This window comes from Choloepus didactylus, chromosome 12 (assembly GCF_015220235.1).
Source record: "Choloepus didactylus isolate mChoDid1 chromosome 12, mChoDid1.pri, whole genome shotgun sequence".
NCBI lineage: Eukaryota > Metazoa > Chordata > Mammalia > Pilosa > Megalonychidae > Choloepus > Choloepus didactylus.
Genome location: NC_051318.1, coordinates 93,104,354 through 93,120,487, shown reverse-complemented (window position 1 = coordinate 93,120,487; position 16,134 = coordinate 93,104,354). Strand labels below are relative to the sequence as shown.

Genomic DNA, 16,134 nt, shown 5'->3' with positions numbered 1-16,134 from the left:
ACATGTTCCAACAAACACCAACTTTCCCCCATCCTGGTTTTCTCACCTCAGGAAACACACCTATTTTCTCAAGCCAAACTCCTAGGAGTCATCTGCAATCAGATCTTTCCCGAACTCTCCACCTTCAAGCCATCAGCAAGTTTATGTCTAGGCACGCAAGCTTGTCCAAGTCACCTCTTCTCCAGCTGAACATCCTGCCACAGCCTCCCCAGGTCTCCCTTCTTCTACTCTTGCCTACCTATAATCAAGGTGGAGGAGGGGTCCTTTAAAGACCTAAATCAGTTCATGTCTTTCCCCTCACTAAAAACCCCCAATGGCTTCCCATGATACCTGGGATAAAATCCAAAATCCTTACCTTGTCCTTAAGATGTGACATGATCCTGCCCCAGCAGAACTCTCTCCCTCATCTTCCTCCAACCTCCAAAAGCCCTAACCACACAGCAAGCTCTTGACTCCTATAAGGTTTTCCCCACTCTAAGGTCACTCTTCTAGTTCCTTCTGCCTGGACTGTTCTTCCCCCAAATTATCACACATCTGGCTCCTTCCTGACATGCCTTGGTTTATGAATTACTTCCTCAATGAAATCTTTCCTAGTTCCCCAGGGACTCCTGATCACATCACCCTGTTTAATTTCCATCATAGCAGTTATCACTTCCTGACATTTTTCTGTAGCTCCTTATTGTCAGTCTTCCCCCAAGATAATCTCCATGAGAACAGGGGCTTTGTCTTTTTTTCTTGCAGGTCACATCCCCCATACCTAGAACAGTGTTGCAAATGGCAGCTCAATAAATGTTTACTGAATGAACGAATAAACCCAACAAGGTGGAAATAAAGTCAAGAGCCAGAGAAGAGAATTCTGGGATAGATACAACTGTTCTATTGCTGGGGAAGAATTATTCATACATGGATAGAAGTGAATCCATGTTTCCTAAAGATATGAAAACTTTTTCACCCAATGTGTACCTACAGTGATGAGATATAAGCTCAGACAGAACAAGAGAAGGCATGTAAGAAAATAGTACTAGAAATCCTTGTGTGTTTTTTATTTGAAGGCTCCATTCTAGGTCATAACTTCTGGGATGACGCTTTCTTCCAAAATATTGATTTCTCCACTACACAGTGAGAAAACTATTTTGAAACTATAATATACTTATCATACAATGAATGAAGTAGTTCCATATAATTCCTACTTGACTTTCAATGATAGTTCAGTGTTCACTTTATCTTAAATGTAGTTCAAATACAAAAGTTCTAAGAAGTGAGTAAAGATCAAGAGGACGTCTGATTCTCTGTTGATGGGTTCAAACTATGAAAAGACCACTCCAAACTCTGGATCAATTTGGTGTTTGTTTTTTAACCTCTGGACACTAACAAGTAACTAACTGGTTGGCTAGTTTTGGAAATATAAGTTGGAATAGGTCTTCCTGAGCTACATTCTGCTTTCATCAATCTGGTTTACTCAATTCTTTGGATTAACACACACGCAAAAATTCCATGTTGTTGATTTGTCCAAGCTTAAATCCTATATACACAGTTGGACTGGGAAGGATTGAAGGATTTTTTTGATGTCCTAAGAAGGAAACAATCCTGAATAAACCTTTAAGTTGTTACTTTGGCTTCTCAATAGTCTGTTTCTACTTTCTTTCTTGAAACACTCCTTCTAAACTTTTCTCTGGGTTTTTATCCATAATCAATTAAGTAATTCTACTTAATTTCTACTTGACTACTGCTAGTTCTCAATGTTTGCGTCATCTTAAATCTAGGTTAAATACGCAAGTTCTAAGAAGTGAAGAAAGATCATGATGACGGTTCTGATATTTTTGTATACATACATGCATCCTGAAAACACTGCACAAGTCCCAAACCACCATTCATGAAATATCACAGGAGATGGCTGTTTATGCCAAGAGCCAGAACTTGCTACCTCAAAGTGCTTCATCTTCCTTTTGCTGATTCTAAATTCTACCTTGTGCCCTAATTTCTCTTTGTCACACATCTTTTCCTTTCCAATAATCATAAAAGGAAAACACGAATATGTTCTTAAACGTCCAAAACATGGAGGTCAAGAGTAAAAAATGAAAAGCTCTCATCACACTAAGCCCCGCCAATCCTACTGCATTCCTCAAAACACCGTTAACCATTTTATTCCTTCCAGACCTTTTTCTATGAATTAATATTCATATGTCAGATTAAGATATATGTTTGGTTTTCCTTCTTTAAACTCATACATGGGCTCATACTGGATGTATCCTATAACTTACCTTCTTTTTCTCTCAAAAGTTGTATCTGGAGGATGTATCTCTTCTTCTTAATTGTCTAAGCACTTTCTATACCATAAATGTACCATGATTTATTTAGAAAGATCCCAGTTGATGGAAATTTATTTTTTGTTGTCTTATTACAAAAAACACATCTCTGTTCATGTTGTTTTATGTTGACTTTTCTCTCTTATTAGTTCCACTATTAGTTCTGAGGCTATAGCTCAGAGAACCTCATTATTTCCAAGAGAACGAAGCTATGTGTTATGATTTACTCTCAATTCTCTATACATCAGCTTATCAGTTTTGTGTGTGGCAGTGATCACATAAGTGAAATGATATGAAAAATATACTACTTCAGACAAATGCCAAGTAATAGTGATCCTTGTTTTTTTTAAATAAACAGATTAAAGTCAATAGTTCAAAGATTATCATGTTATTTATGAGTGTATTAGTTACAGTTCTCTAGGGAAACAGAATCAATAAGAGATATCTATAAATATAAGATTTTATAAAAGTGTCTCATGCAACTGTGGGTATGCACAAGTCCAGATTCTATAGGGCAGGCAGCAAACTGGCAACTCCAATGAAGATGTTCGATGAAACTCCTAGGCAGCAAACTGGCAACTTTGAAGAAGACCTCAGGAAACGCTTTGCTGGTTAGCCGAAGAAGTGAAGGTCCTCTATCTGTCTCATTTAAAAGTCTTCAACTGATTGGATTAAATCCAGCTGATTGAATTATCTCATTGTAGAAGATACACCCTTCATTGTAATCAGTCACAGCTTCAACCAATTGACTGATGATTTAATAAACCAGCCACAGATGTCCTTGCAGCAACAGTTATGCCAGTGCTTGCTTGACCAGACACCTGGACACCATCACCTAGCCAAGTTGACACATCTCCATCACAGTCCCCCCGTTGTCAACTTGGCAGTTATACACATCACCTTAAACCATACTTTATCTCTATGTAGAGAACAATAACACACATATATTTCTGCTGTCCTGCGTACAACCGGCAATTTCTGCTGTCCTGCGTACAACTGGCAATGCACTAAATCTCTCCAGAATAGGGTGCAAGTCCTTGGGTGACATTAACTCTTAAAGTTGATTTCTTTTAACTTAAATACTGCAAAATGAACAATATAGCTTATGTCATATGATAAGGGGATAAAATAAAGAAGAAAACAAAGATATTTGCTTTATAGACAAACACAAACATACTCATAACAAAACAAGGAGGAAATATTCATGCCATCACAGTCCTCATTTCTGTAACTGGTCATGTGGTCGTAGTTCATATTTATCACTACCTTCTTCCACTACTTCCATGTTCCCTTTACCCTCAGCAAGCACTTCAGCTGGACGTGGTACTTTGCGTGGTGGGGTGACCCAAACCTTTGTTCCTGAAGTTTCTGGGTCATTGGTAGCCCTGCCTGGATTGGGTTGTTGCAGTTTTCCATTGACTTGAATCACGGGGCATGGTAGTACTAAGAGACACCCTAGGGGATCTCCTATATTCCAGGAAACCTCTTCTTGACCTCCATTGTGTAGTTGCAGTGCTACTTCCCCTTGATAGGATCAATCACCCCAGCCAGTACAATAATCCCCTTCCTTGCCTGTTGATTCAGAGGCATAAGAAGCCCAAAGTGGCCAGGTGGCAGTCTTAACTTCCAGTTCAATGGGATTATTGTTGTGTTTCCTGGTGGAAATACTCCTCCTTTTGGAACTAAGACTTGTAAACCAGCAAAGTGTAAGCTTGCAGGGACAAGAAGCAAAAATTTACCTAGTGGATCACTAGGAGTGATAGTGAGTGGTGCCACTCCTGTTTCCACCCCTTGATTCCTGGACCCATGAATCCTGGCTATGGGAGAAACAGCATCATAGAGTAGATGCTGATTCAGAGCATACACAGCCTCCTGGAGAACACTGCCCCATCCCTACAAGGTATTGCCACCTAGCTAGCAACATAATTGAGTCTTCAACAGGCCATTCCACTGTTCTGTCAACGGTGGATGATGGGGAACATGGTAAGACCAGCAAATTCCATGAGCATGTGTCCATTCCCTCACTTCATTTGCTATGAAGTGGGTTCCTTGATCAGAAGCAATGCTATGTGGAATACTATGACAGTGGATAAGGAATTCCATACATCCAGGGATGGTAGTTTTGGCAGAAGCATTGCACACAGGGAAGGCAAACCCATATCCAGAGAATGTATCTATTCCAGTAAGAAAAAATTGCTGCCCCTTCCATGATGGAAGTGGTCCAATGTAATCAACCTGCCACCAGGTAGTAGGCTGATCACCTCAGGGAATGGTGCCATATCGGGGACTGAGTGTGGGTCTCTGCTGCTGGAAGATTGGGCACTCAGCAGTGGCTGTGGCCAGATCAGCCTTGGTGAGTGGAAGTCCGTGTTGCTGAGCTTATGTATAGCCTCCATCCCTACCACCATGATCACTTTGTTCATGAGCCCATTGGGCAATGACGGGAGTGGCTGTGAAAAGAGGCTGCCTTGTATCCACAGAACAAATCATCTTATCCACTTGATTATTAAAACCTTCCTATGCTGAAGTTACCCTCTGGTGAGAATTCACATGGGACACAAATATCTTCATGTTTTTTGCCCACTCAGAAAGGTATATCCACATACCTCTTCCCCAGACGTCTTTGTCACCAATTTTCCAATCATGTTCCTTCCAAGTCCCAGACCATCCAGCCAAACCATTAGCAACAGCTCAGGAATCAGTATACAAAATGCACCTCTGGCCAGTTCTCCTTCCAAGCAAAGTGAACAACCAGGTGCACTGCTCAAAGTTCCACATACTGGGAGTATTTCTCCCCACCTGTGTCCTTCAGGGACATCCCAGAAAGGGACTGCAGAACTGCATCTGTCCACTTTCAAGTGGTGCCTGCATATCATGCAGAACCATCTGTAAACCAGGCCTGAGCTTTCTCTTCCTGAGTCAACTGATTATAAGGAACTCCCCAAGATGCCAATAGCTGTGGGCTGGGAAAAGAAGGTAAGGTGGCAGGAGTGGGGGCCATGGGCATTTGGGTCACTTCATGTAATTTGCTTGTGCCTTCAGAACCCGCTTGAGCTCTATCTTGTATATACCATTTCCATTTTATGATGGAGTGCTGCTGTGCATTCCCAACTTTATGACTTGGTGGGTCAGACAACACCCAGCTCATGATAGGTAACTCAGGTCTCATGGTAACTTGGTGTGGCCCATGGTTAAGCATTCTGTCTCTACTAAGTCCCAATAGCAAGCCAAAAGCTGGTTCTCAAAAGGATAGTAGTTATCTGCAGAGGATGGTAAGGCTTTACTCCAAAATCCAAAGGGCCTGCATTGTAATTCTCCTATAGGAGCCTGCCAAAGGCTCCAAACAGCATCTCTATTTGCCACTGACACTTCCAGCATCATTGGATCAGCTGGATCATTGGTCCAAGCAGCAGAGCAGCTTGCATAGCAGCCTGGACCTGTTGCAGAGCCTCATCTTGTTCTGGTCCCCACTCAAAACTAGAAGCTTTTCTGGTCACTTGGTAAATGGGCTGGAGTAACATACCCAAATGAGGAATATATTGTCTACAAAATCCAAAGAGGCCAACTAAGCATTGTGCCTCTTTTCTTGGTTGTAGGAGGGGCCAGATGCAACAGCTTATCCTTCATCTTAGAAGGGATATCTTGACATGCCCCACACCACTGGACAACTAGAAATTTTACTGAGATGGAAGGCCCCTGTATTTTTGTTGGATTTATCTCCCATCCTCTGACATGCAAATACCTTACCAACAAATCTAGAGTAGTTGCTCACTAGGTCCAATCAACATGATATCATCAATATAATGGACCAGTGTGATGTCTTGTGGGAGGGAGAAATGATCAAGATCCCTGCGGACAATAATATGACATAGGGCTGGAGGGTTGGTATACCCCTGAGGTAGCACAGTGAATGTACACTGCTGGCCTTGCCAGCTGAATGCAAACTGTTTCTGGTGGTCCTTACTAACAGCTATTGAGAAAAAAGCATTTGCCAGCTCAATAGCTGCATACCAGGTACCAGGGGATGTGTTGATTTGCTCAAGCAATGATACCACATCTGGAACAGCAGCTGCAATTGGAGTCACCCCCTGGTTAAGCTTACAATAATCCACAGTCATCCTCCAAGACCCATCTGTTTTCTGCACAGGCCAAATAGGAGAGTTGAATGCGGATGTGGTGGGAATCACCACCCCTGCATCCTTCAAGTCCTTAAGAGCGGCATTAATCTCTGCAATCCTTCAGGAATCCAGTATTGCTTCTGGTTTACTATTTTGCTAGGCAGGGGCAGTTCTAGCAGCTTCCACTTGGCCTTTCACACCATTATAGCCCTCACTCCATGAGTCAGGGAACCAATGTGAGGATTCTTCCAGTTGCTGAGTATGTCTATTCCAATTATGCATTCCAGAGTTGGCAAGATAACCACAGAATGGGTCTGGGGACCCACTGGACTCACTGTGAGATGGACCTGAGCTAAAACTCCATTGATCACCTGACCTCCATAAGCCCCAACTCTGACTGGTAGACCAGAGTGATGTTTTGGATCTCCTGGAATTAATGTCACTTCTGAACCAGTGTCTAATAATCCCCAAAATATCTGATCATTTCCTTTTCCTCAATGCACAGTTACCATGGTAAAAGGCCGTAGATTCCCCTGGGGAAGGCTGGGAGGAAGATTAATAGTATAAATTTTTGGCAGCGTAACAGGGTCCTTCCTCAAGTGTACCTGACCTTTCCCTCATTCAGGGGCTCTGGATCTGTAAACTGTCTCAAGTCTGGGAATTGATTAAGGGGCTGTGACTCTCTGTTTTTGTAATTCAAGGTAGACTTTTTTTAAAATTTATTTTGAAATAAATTCAAACTTACAGGAACAGTTGCGAAAACAATACAAACCCCATACACAGAACTCCAGCATACCCCAACCCCCTCCCCCGATACCCTGATCCACCAACTTTAACATCCTGTCACACCATTTCTTTCTTTCCCTCCCTCCCTCCCTTCCTCCCTATCATCCACCATCTATTGCTCTGTCTTCTGAACACATGAGAGCAAGCTGCCCACATCTCAAGGTAGACTTTTGTTCACTTGACCTAGAATTCTTCTGCTTATACAGTTCAAACAAAAATTTAGTAGACTGCCCATCTATTTTACTACTAGGTAGTCCATGATCTACTAGCCAACACCATGAATTTCTGCAAGTCAGATTATTTTGACCGCTGCTTTGAGCCTGTTTTCCATTATGGTAGCCATGCCCACCTTGTCTTTGGTAATTAACTGCCGCCACATGGCTTCTGCTGACTTGGGATCCAATTATCCCCATTGTGTTTAGGGATTCCAGCTCAGTGACAGCAGTTTCTACAGTAATATCTAACCTACAGAGAAGGGCAACTACAGAGCTCTTCAGGGATGATGGAGCTAGTCTCACAAATTTATTCCACACAGTCCTGGTAAAAGGTGTGTCCTCTGGACATTCCAGGGGTGTGTGAGCAGGTCTTCCATGATAAACACACTCTGACATTCCAGTCTCTCTAAGCCTTTGAATCCCCTCCTCTACATTATACCAGGGCAGTTCTGGCATTTTGACCTCAAGTAATGTCGGCCACCTTTTGATCCAAGTTTCAGCCAACCACTCATACAAACTGTTAATGCCCTTTCTAACCCCTCAAGCTACAACACTGAATGCAGAATGTCTGCTTAGTGGGCCCATATCAGTTAATTCAGCCTGATCCAACTTTATATTCCTTCCACCATTATCCCGCACCCTTAATATCCATTCCCACACATAGTCCCCTGATTTCTGTGTAAGCTGGAAAACTCATACAGTTCTTTTGGAGTATAGTGTACTTCCTCAGGTGTTACGCTTTGTACCTCACCCTTCGGGGCCTGTTGGGACTTTATCTAGTTATAGGTCTTAAAGCAAAGACTGGTGGTGGGGGTGGGTCATGAAAAGAATTAGAAGTATCCTTCAAGCTATTTACCTCAGGATATTCTGTTGTAGTTTCATCTGGCAAAACAGCATTAATCTCTCTAGACAGAGGAGTAAGGGCTGCTTCCTCAGGGGAGGTGATTATAGGTTGAGCAGGCACTGAAGGGTTAATCTCTTTAGGTGGAGATTGGATGGCAGGCTCCTTGGGGCAGACTGGAAGTTGGGAAGCTGTTTCCTCAAAGTAGCTGGAGGTTGGGTAGCTCTCTCCTCAGGGCAGACTGGAGGTGGCGGGGGGGTGGGGAGGCTGTTTCCTCAGTACAGACCACTACAGGTGTATCTAACAAAGACTCAGCAGAATCCAGGGTTCCAATGTCCTCACTGCGATTATAATCAAGCCATATGTCCCCATCCCAAGTTTCAGGATCCCATTCATTTCCAATCAATGCCTTTACTTCAACAGCAGACACCCTGCAAGGTTGCGACTTTAGTTTACATTGTAAATCTGCAACTCCAAAATGAGACTCTGGGTCTGGTTTTCAGAAATCTCAAATCTGTGACCACAAGAAATAAGATTTTCTTTCAGAGCATACATAGAAACCTTTACATCTGTCATATGGCACTCAAGTTTTAAATTTGAATCCTTTAGCTCATCCCTTTTTCTTATAACTTTATCCAGCATATCTAAGAGCAACCAGCCAACATCATTATACCTCTTAACTCTGCAAAACTCTGTTAAGGTGTCAAAAATACTGTCACCCAGAGCCTTGCTCCGTACAAGAGTATAATTAGGAGAATCAAACAGTGATATTTTGTGTATCTCCATTGCTAACTCACACCATGGACTGTCAGTGCCATCTTGATTATTGGAAATGGAGTCATTAGTGCCCTTTAAATCTAATCAGAGTAGAAAACCAACTGTAAAAGCCCATTTTAAGAGTCTGTTTCTCAAGAACCACCCCTGGTACTAAGTTTTATTAGTTACGGTTCTCTAGGGAAACAGAATCAACAAGAGATGTCTATAAATATAAGATTTTATAAAAGTGTCTCATGCAACTATGAGTATGCATGAGTCCAAATTCTGTAGGGCAGGCAGCAAACTGGCAACTCCAATGAAGATGCTGGTTGAACTCCTCAGGAAACAAACTGGCAACTTTGATGAACTCTTCAGGAAATGCTTCGCTGGTTAGTCAAAGAAGAAGTGAGGGTCCTCCATCTGTCTGGCTTAAAAGTCTTCAACTGTTTGGATTAAATTCAGCCGATTGAATTCTCTCATTGTAGAATACATGCCCTTCATTTAATCACAGTTGCAGCCAATTGACTGATGATTTAATAAACCAGCCTTCTGGTTTATTAACCAGCCACAAATGCCCTTGCAGTAACAGGCCAGTGCTTGCTTGACCAGACGCCTGGACACCATCACCTGGCCACGTTGACACATGAACCAACCACCACAATGAGCTTCCCAGATACGGAACTGACCCAACTACATTGAGCAAGAACAGATTTCCTCATAAAAAGCAATTTTCAGAAGCAGGTGCTTGGTCCACTTCCTTCTAGAAAGGTATTATTGCTTCACACAAATATTCAGGAGGTGCTAGCTTTGCCAAGTTATAGACATAGAACATTTTATGGCTGGAAAAGACTTGCAGGGTTTCAGAGCCATGCAGGGTCACAGTTGAGTAGTGGCAGAGACAGGATGAAAACCAAGGTCAGACACTAATTAGGGAACATGAGTGTCTCTGAGAGGCAACCTGGCACAGAGGAGAGAGCAAGAATTTGAAACAACCAAAGACCAGGCCCTCCTGACAGCAGCTCATCTTAATTTCTCCATCTTTAGGGCAGTATGTAATTCACAAGATACTATGATGGAGTCCCTGGGCTTGTTGCTTGTTGCCATATTACTTAAGGTCTATTAGTCATGCAAATTAAAAATTATTTATTGGCCTAAGTATAAGAGCTAAAGCTCAGAAGGAAACATAGTGAAATATCTTCAGGACCTTGTAATAGGTAATGGCTTCTTAGATTTTACACCAACAGCATGAGTAAGAAAAGAAAAAAATAAATTCATCAAAATGAAAAACTTTTCAGCATCAAAGGATATCAAGAAAGTGAAAAGATAACCTACAGAACAGGAGGAAATATTTGGAAATCATATTTTTGATAAAGGTTTAAGATCCAGTCTATATAAAGAACTCCTAGAACTCTATAACAAAAAGACAAACAACCCAATTAAGAAATGGGTAAAGAATTTGAATAGATATTTCTCCAAAGAAGATATACAAATGGCCGATAAGCACATGAAAGATTCTCCATATCCTTTGCCATTAGGAAAACGCAAATCAAAAAGCACATTAGCACCCTACACCTATCAGAATGGCCATTTTAAGAAAACTGAAAATAACAAGAGCTGGTGAAGATACAGAGAAATAGGAACCCTAGTACATTATTGGTAGGAATGTAAAATGGTGCAGATGCTGTGAAAAACAGTTTGGAAGTTTCTCAGAAAGTTAAGTATGGAATTACTATTTGACCTGGAAGTCCTGCTTCTAGATATATGCCCAAAAGAATTAAACAAGGACTCAAACATATATTTATACAGCAGTGTTCAGAGCAGCATTATTCATTATAGCCAAAAGGTGGATGGAACCTGAGTGTCCATCAACAGATGGATAAACAAAATGTGGCAAAATGTTAAACGTTGGTGAATCTGGGTGTGTGGGTAAAGCATTCCCTCTCAGCTTTGTATTATTTTTGCCACTGTTCCATAAATTTGAAATTATTTCCAAATAAAAAGTTAAAATATAAATATATAAATAAATCTATCTATCTATATATCTTTGAACTTGTACTACCTGCCAAGCATTGTTTTTATTTTGATACAAAACTAGGGTAGCACTGGGGTAACAGTGGTGATTACAGTAACCTTCCAGCTCCAGTAGCTTACATTCTGGTGGAGGAGACATAGTGAACAAACACGTACATTCATGCATGTCCTATACCGAGAGGCAGAAGATAATGCGAGTAAAGCACTTCATGGCTTCTTCTCAAAATACTTCTCACCATCAAAACAGGGTTCATCAAATCAAAGGCTCTTGGGTACAAAGATAAAAATGCATTTCCGGAAAAACATTTTAAAGAAAGAAAAATCAAGTCCCAAAGCTTACCATAATTCCTACTGAGTCCTCCCTATCGGCGTCAAAGGATAAGCACAAGCCAGATTACCAGTTAACACACATGCAACAGCAGTGGCCCCAGCCAGAGGAGGCGGCCCAGGCCTCCCGCCAGCCCGTCACTGCTGCTCATCCCCAGCCAAGCCGTGCTGGGTGGAACCTTGTCCTGCAGGGTCAAAGGCCATGCTGACAGCGGCTGCATCTCCATCAGCAGGGCCACAGTGGGGTCACGGCACGGACAAGCCTCTGCAAAGGGGCAGATGCCCCAGGGGGGCCATCGTGACCTCTATGGTGACCTCACAAATGCCTGTCAGCCCCTAAGCAGCGGCACTTTGAAAATGGATGAACAGCTTTAGCTCCTAACCGTGCAAACAGACTTAGAGCTATTTTACCAGCTGATGGTAAAATAGGATTTTTCTGCCCCGGCACTGGCTACTCACTGAGTACGTAGCTGGGGGATGGCTGAGTTAGGATCCATCTTAAATGTTACTTCTCAGGGAGACCTTCGCGGGTGTTGGGGATTGAATCCTGTCACTAGAAACAATCATGTTCACATCTGAACCCGCATCCCTGAGGTGTGTGACCCCACTGGTAAATAAGACCTTTTGAAGATGTTATTATTAGTTAAGGTGTGGCCAAATTGAACCAGGGTGGGTCTTAGTCAATAAGACTGGAGGTCTTACAAAGAGAGCAAATTTGGACACAGAAGTCAGAGAGCCATAGGAAGAAGCCGGACATAAGAGAGAGAGAGAGAGATGAAGAAGGGGAGGGAGAGAATGAGAGAGAGATGGGGGGGGATTGACTGAGAGGGGAGAGAGAGAGAGAGATCGCCATCTGACAAAGGACTTCTATCACCAGAACATTACCAATGCTGGAACAAAGTGTGGCCTTGCCAACATCTTGATTTTGGACTTCTGGCCTCCAAACTGTGATCCAATAAATTCCAGCCAATAAGCCCACCCAGCATGTAGTAGTTGCCATAGCAGCTCTGGCAGACTGACCCTGGATCTCCCTATCAAACACTGCTACTCCCTCTCCGCCCAACAATTCTTGTCCCCTTTCCCAGTTCTATATTTCTCCTTAGCACTTACCCCCATTTTATTTCACTCCAATGACTAACCATCCACTAGAAAGTAAAATCTATGAAGGAAACTAATTTTGTTTGGGACACTGCTCTGTGCCCAGAACCTAGAACACTGTTCACATAGTAAGTGCACAATAAATATTTTTTTCAAATTGATAACATATAAATATAAAACATAACATTTGCCACGTTAAGTGTACATTTCCGTGGTATTAATTATATTCACAATGTTGTGCCACCATCATCACCATCCACCACCAAACCTTTTCCATCACCCCAAACAGAAACTCTGTACCCATTAAGCAATAATTCCCCATTCCCCCTTACCCCAGCCCCTGGCCACTTCCATGCTGCCTTCATCTACTTTCTGTCCCTATGTGTTTGCTTATCCTAGATATTTCATATAATATAAGTGGAATCATATAATATTTGTCCTTATATTTCTGGCTTATTTCATTCAACATAAGGTTTTCAAAGTTCCTCCACGTGGCAGCATGTATCGGAACTTCATTCCTTTATACTCAGCAAATATTCTTTGAGTGAATAAAGGAATAAATGAACAGATTAACAATTGGTAAATAAATACAGTTATGTTGGTTATTTCTATTGCCCAAGAAAGGAGGTCAAAAATAGATGTCATCCTTAAGAAGAAGACAGCGACCTAAACTATCTGCCAACCATTTCCGTGCAATTAAGGCTACCAGAGCATAGAAATCACAAACAATAAGACTGAAGATGAAAGAGAAAAATCATCTTCATCAATTTTATAGGCTGTTACTAAGCATGCTCAGTACTAAACAAATGCAAGTGAACAAAGAATGAATACATCTTTAACCAAGGAGTTGCTTGGTTAACACGGTACCCCAGATCGTGTCACCATTTCTCTTTCTATCGACTTCCCTTTATGCTTTTACTTGAGATACACATCCCCATGGATGTCAACAGGCTCTAAGAGTATCCCCTATCAGACAGAAGCCATTTGATGCTTGACGAAGTGACAGCCCAGTTTCCCCATCACTGGGGATTATAAATCATAATTTTCTTACGGTTACACCTTCACCACAGCCCATGCTGAACACTGTGTCCCAAGAGTAAAAGCACCAGGAAGGAAACCATGCTGTATTGCAATAAAGCCAGGGTGGTGTCACATGGACTCCTCTCCCACAGATTTAGGTTTTGACCTTAATTTTGAAAGTCTGCTGTCAGAAAAACAAAAACATGGAGGTAGGGGAGACAGTGATTAAGAGAAATTGGTGGGATGGGGCGAGAAAGGGAAGACCCAGAGAAAGCAAAGATTGGGAAACACTAGATGTTTCACCTAAAAAGCTTGGGGGGGTGGTTGCCAAGACATGCAAATGACTAATTTCTTATGGTCACTGCATATGTTATCCTTGCTACTCTCATTCTGCGTAATGATACTTGAGATATTTCAGATGGTATTATGCCAGTTTGACTTGTAGACCACTAAGGGACTTGCCCAAAGTTTCACCATTAGTAATTAGCAGAACTAGCACAAAACAAAAGCCTAGCACCTGATCCAAAGTTTTCCTACTTGTATTCACATGTTCCATGTAAGCTGAATAAGCAGGAAATTTTCCATTTTGTTAGCAAAGTAATTTTTAAAAATTTCCCATCACATTTGTCACCAAACATAGGTTTAAGAACCACATAGGTATATTTGATTCTGTGTTTCTGGAACAGCTGTCCCCAGAATTTTGTGATCACTCCTTCCTATCTGTAAAAATAAATCTTTGTACAAACATCTCCAATATATGAATATTTATTTATAAACCATGTACATGTACAGCTATTCTAACCCATTCTGTAATCATAAGACTTAAACAAAATAGCATTTTGTTCTTGCTTCCTAACAAATCATTTTATACCCCAAGGGTATACATCCTCCACTAGGGAGACAACTGCTAGAAATTACTTACTTCAGACCTTACACATAAAAAAAATTAAAAAGCAAAACTTATACATGAGTATAAGTAGATAATTAAGACTTAGAGAAAAATATTACTACAAAAAGATAATGTTTGCCGTTTACCCAAGTAAGATTACTTGTTCTTGAAGGATAGGCAGATTTTCCTGTTTGAGCAAAATGAATGGGAAGTCACTTTAGAAAACAGTCTGGCAGTTCCTCAAATGGTGAAACATGGAGTGACCACAGATCCAGCAATTCCACTCCTAGGTATAAACCCAAGATAAATGAAAGTTTATGTCTACTCAAAAGTTCTTACACATGTGTTCACAGCAGCACTATTCAAAATTGCCAAAAGGGGCAAACAACCTGTTCTGGTTTGCTAAAGCTGCTGTTATGCAAAATACCAGAAATGGATTGGCTTTGATAAAGGGGACTTATTAGGTTACAAATTTACAGTTCTAAGGCCATAGAAGTGTCCATACTGAGGTATCAACACGAGTACTCCTTCACTGAAGAAAGGCTGATGGCATCCGGAACATCTCTATCAGCTGGAAAGGCATGTGGCTGGCATCTGCTGGTACTTTGCTCCTGGGTTCTGGTTTCAAAATGGCTTTCTCAAAAATGTTTCTGGGCTTCTGTCTCTCTTAGCTTCTCTCTCTCAGCTCCTGTGCATCCTTGCTTGTTCTCCCAAGGTGTTTCTCTCTAAATGACTGGCAGTCCTCTCTTAGCTTCTCCAGGGCAAATTCTGTGCTTCATCTCTTAACATCTCCAAACATCTTTCTGTCTCCATCTCCAAGTGTCTACAAGCATCTCGGTCTTTTGTCCGTTCTTAGCTTCTCCTGGGGGCAAACTCTGGATTACATATCTTAGCTTCTCTCCAAAATGTTTCTCTCAGCTTCTCTGAGCTTCTTCTCTCTGTGAGATCTCTTAAAGGACTCCAGTGATCTAATTAAGACCCACCATGACTGGCCGGGCTCACATCTCCATAGAAATATTCAATCAAAAGGTCTCACCCCAAAAAGATTGGATTAAAAGATCATGGCTTTTCTGGAGTCCATAACAGAGTCAAACCAGCACACACAACCCAAACATCCATCAACTGATGAATGGATAAATACTGGAATATTATTCAGCCATAAAAAGAATGAAGTACTGATACATGATACGAAATGGATAAGTCTTGAAAACATTATGCTAAGTTGAAGAAGTCAGTCACAAAAACCCACATAGTATATGATTCCACGTATATGAAAGTCCAGAATAGGGAAATCTACTGAGACAGAAAGTAGATTAGTGATGGCTTAGGGCTGGGAGGTGGGGGAAGCGGTCCGGGTGAATAGGGATGTGATAACTAAATAGCACAGGGTTTCTTTCCGAGGCAATGAAAATGTTTTCAATTGACTATGGTGATGTCTGCCCATAAACTGTCAATATTCTAAAAACCATTGAGTTGTACACTCTAAATGGGCAAATTGTATGGTGTGTGCATTATATCTCAATAAAGCTGTTTAAAGAAATGAAAAGGGGAGAGGTAGCTGTCTCTGTTTCTGGAAGTCTAGGATGACCAGGGGGAGCTGCTATTTCAAGGGCTGTAGGGATGAAAGGAACACAGCAGGCTGCAAACAAAAGCACTGAAGGTATAAGAGAAAGCTAATAGGGCAAGTAGAGAGCAGATAAAGGGAATACTGAATAAATGCACCTAAAATAGGTATGGAGAAGAGAGG

The 16,134-nt window shown here is 41.6% G+C and overlaps 1 protein-coding gene across 4 annotated transcripts in view; it reads right to left on the bottom strand.

Moving 5' to 3' along the window:
• Positions 1-16,134, bottom strand: part of RUBCNL (rubicon like autophagy enhancer) — a 93,096-nt gene that overhangs the window by 64,468 nt on the left and 12,494 nt on the right. Inside the window, exon 1 of one of the 4 annotated variants that reach the window (XM_037800198.1) lies at positions 47-62. The exons of the other annotated variants lie outside the window; for them this stretch is intronic. The gene's annotated coding sequence lies outside the window, so the exon portion shown is untranslated. Of the gene's footprint in view, positions 1-46; positions 63-16,134 lie in introns of those variants that run through there. 4 annotated transcript variants of the gene reach the window in all.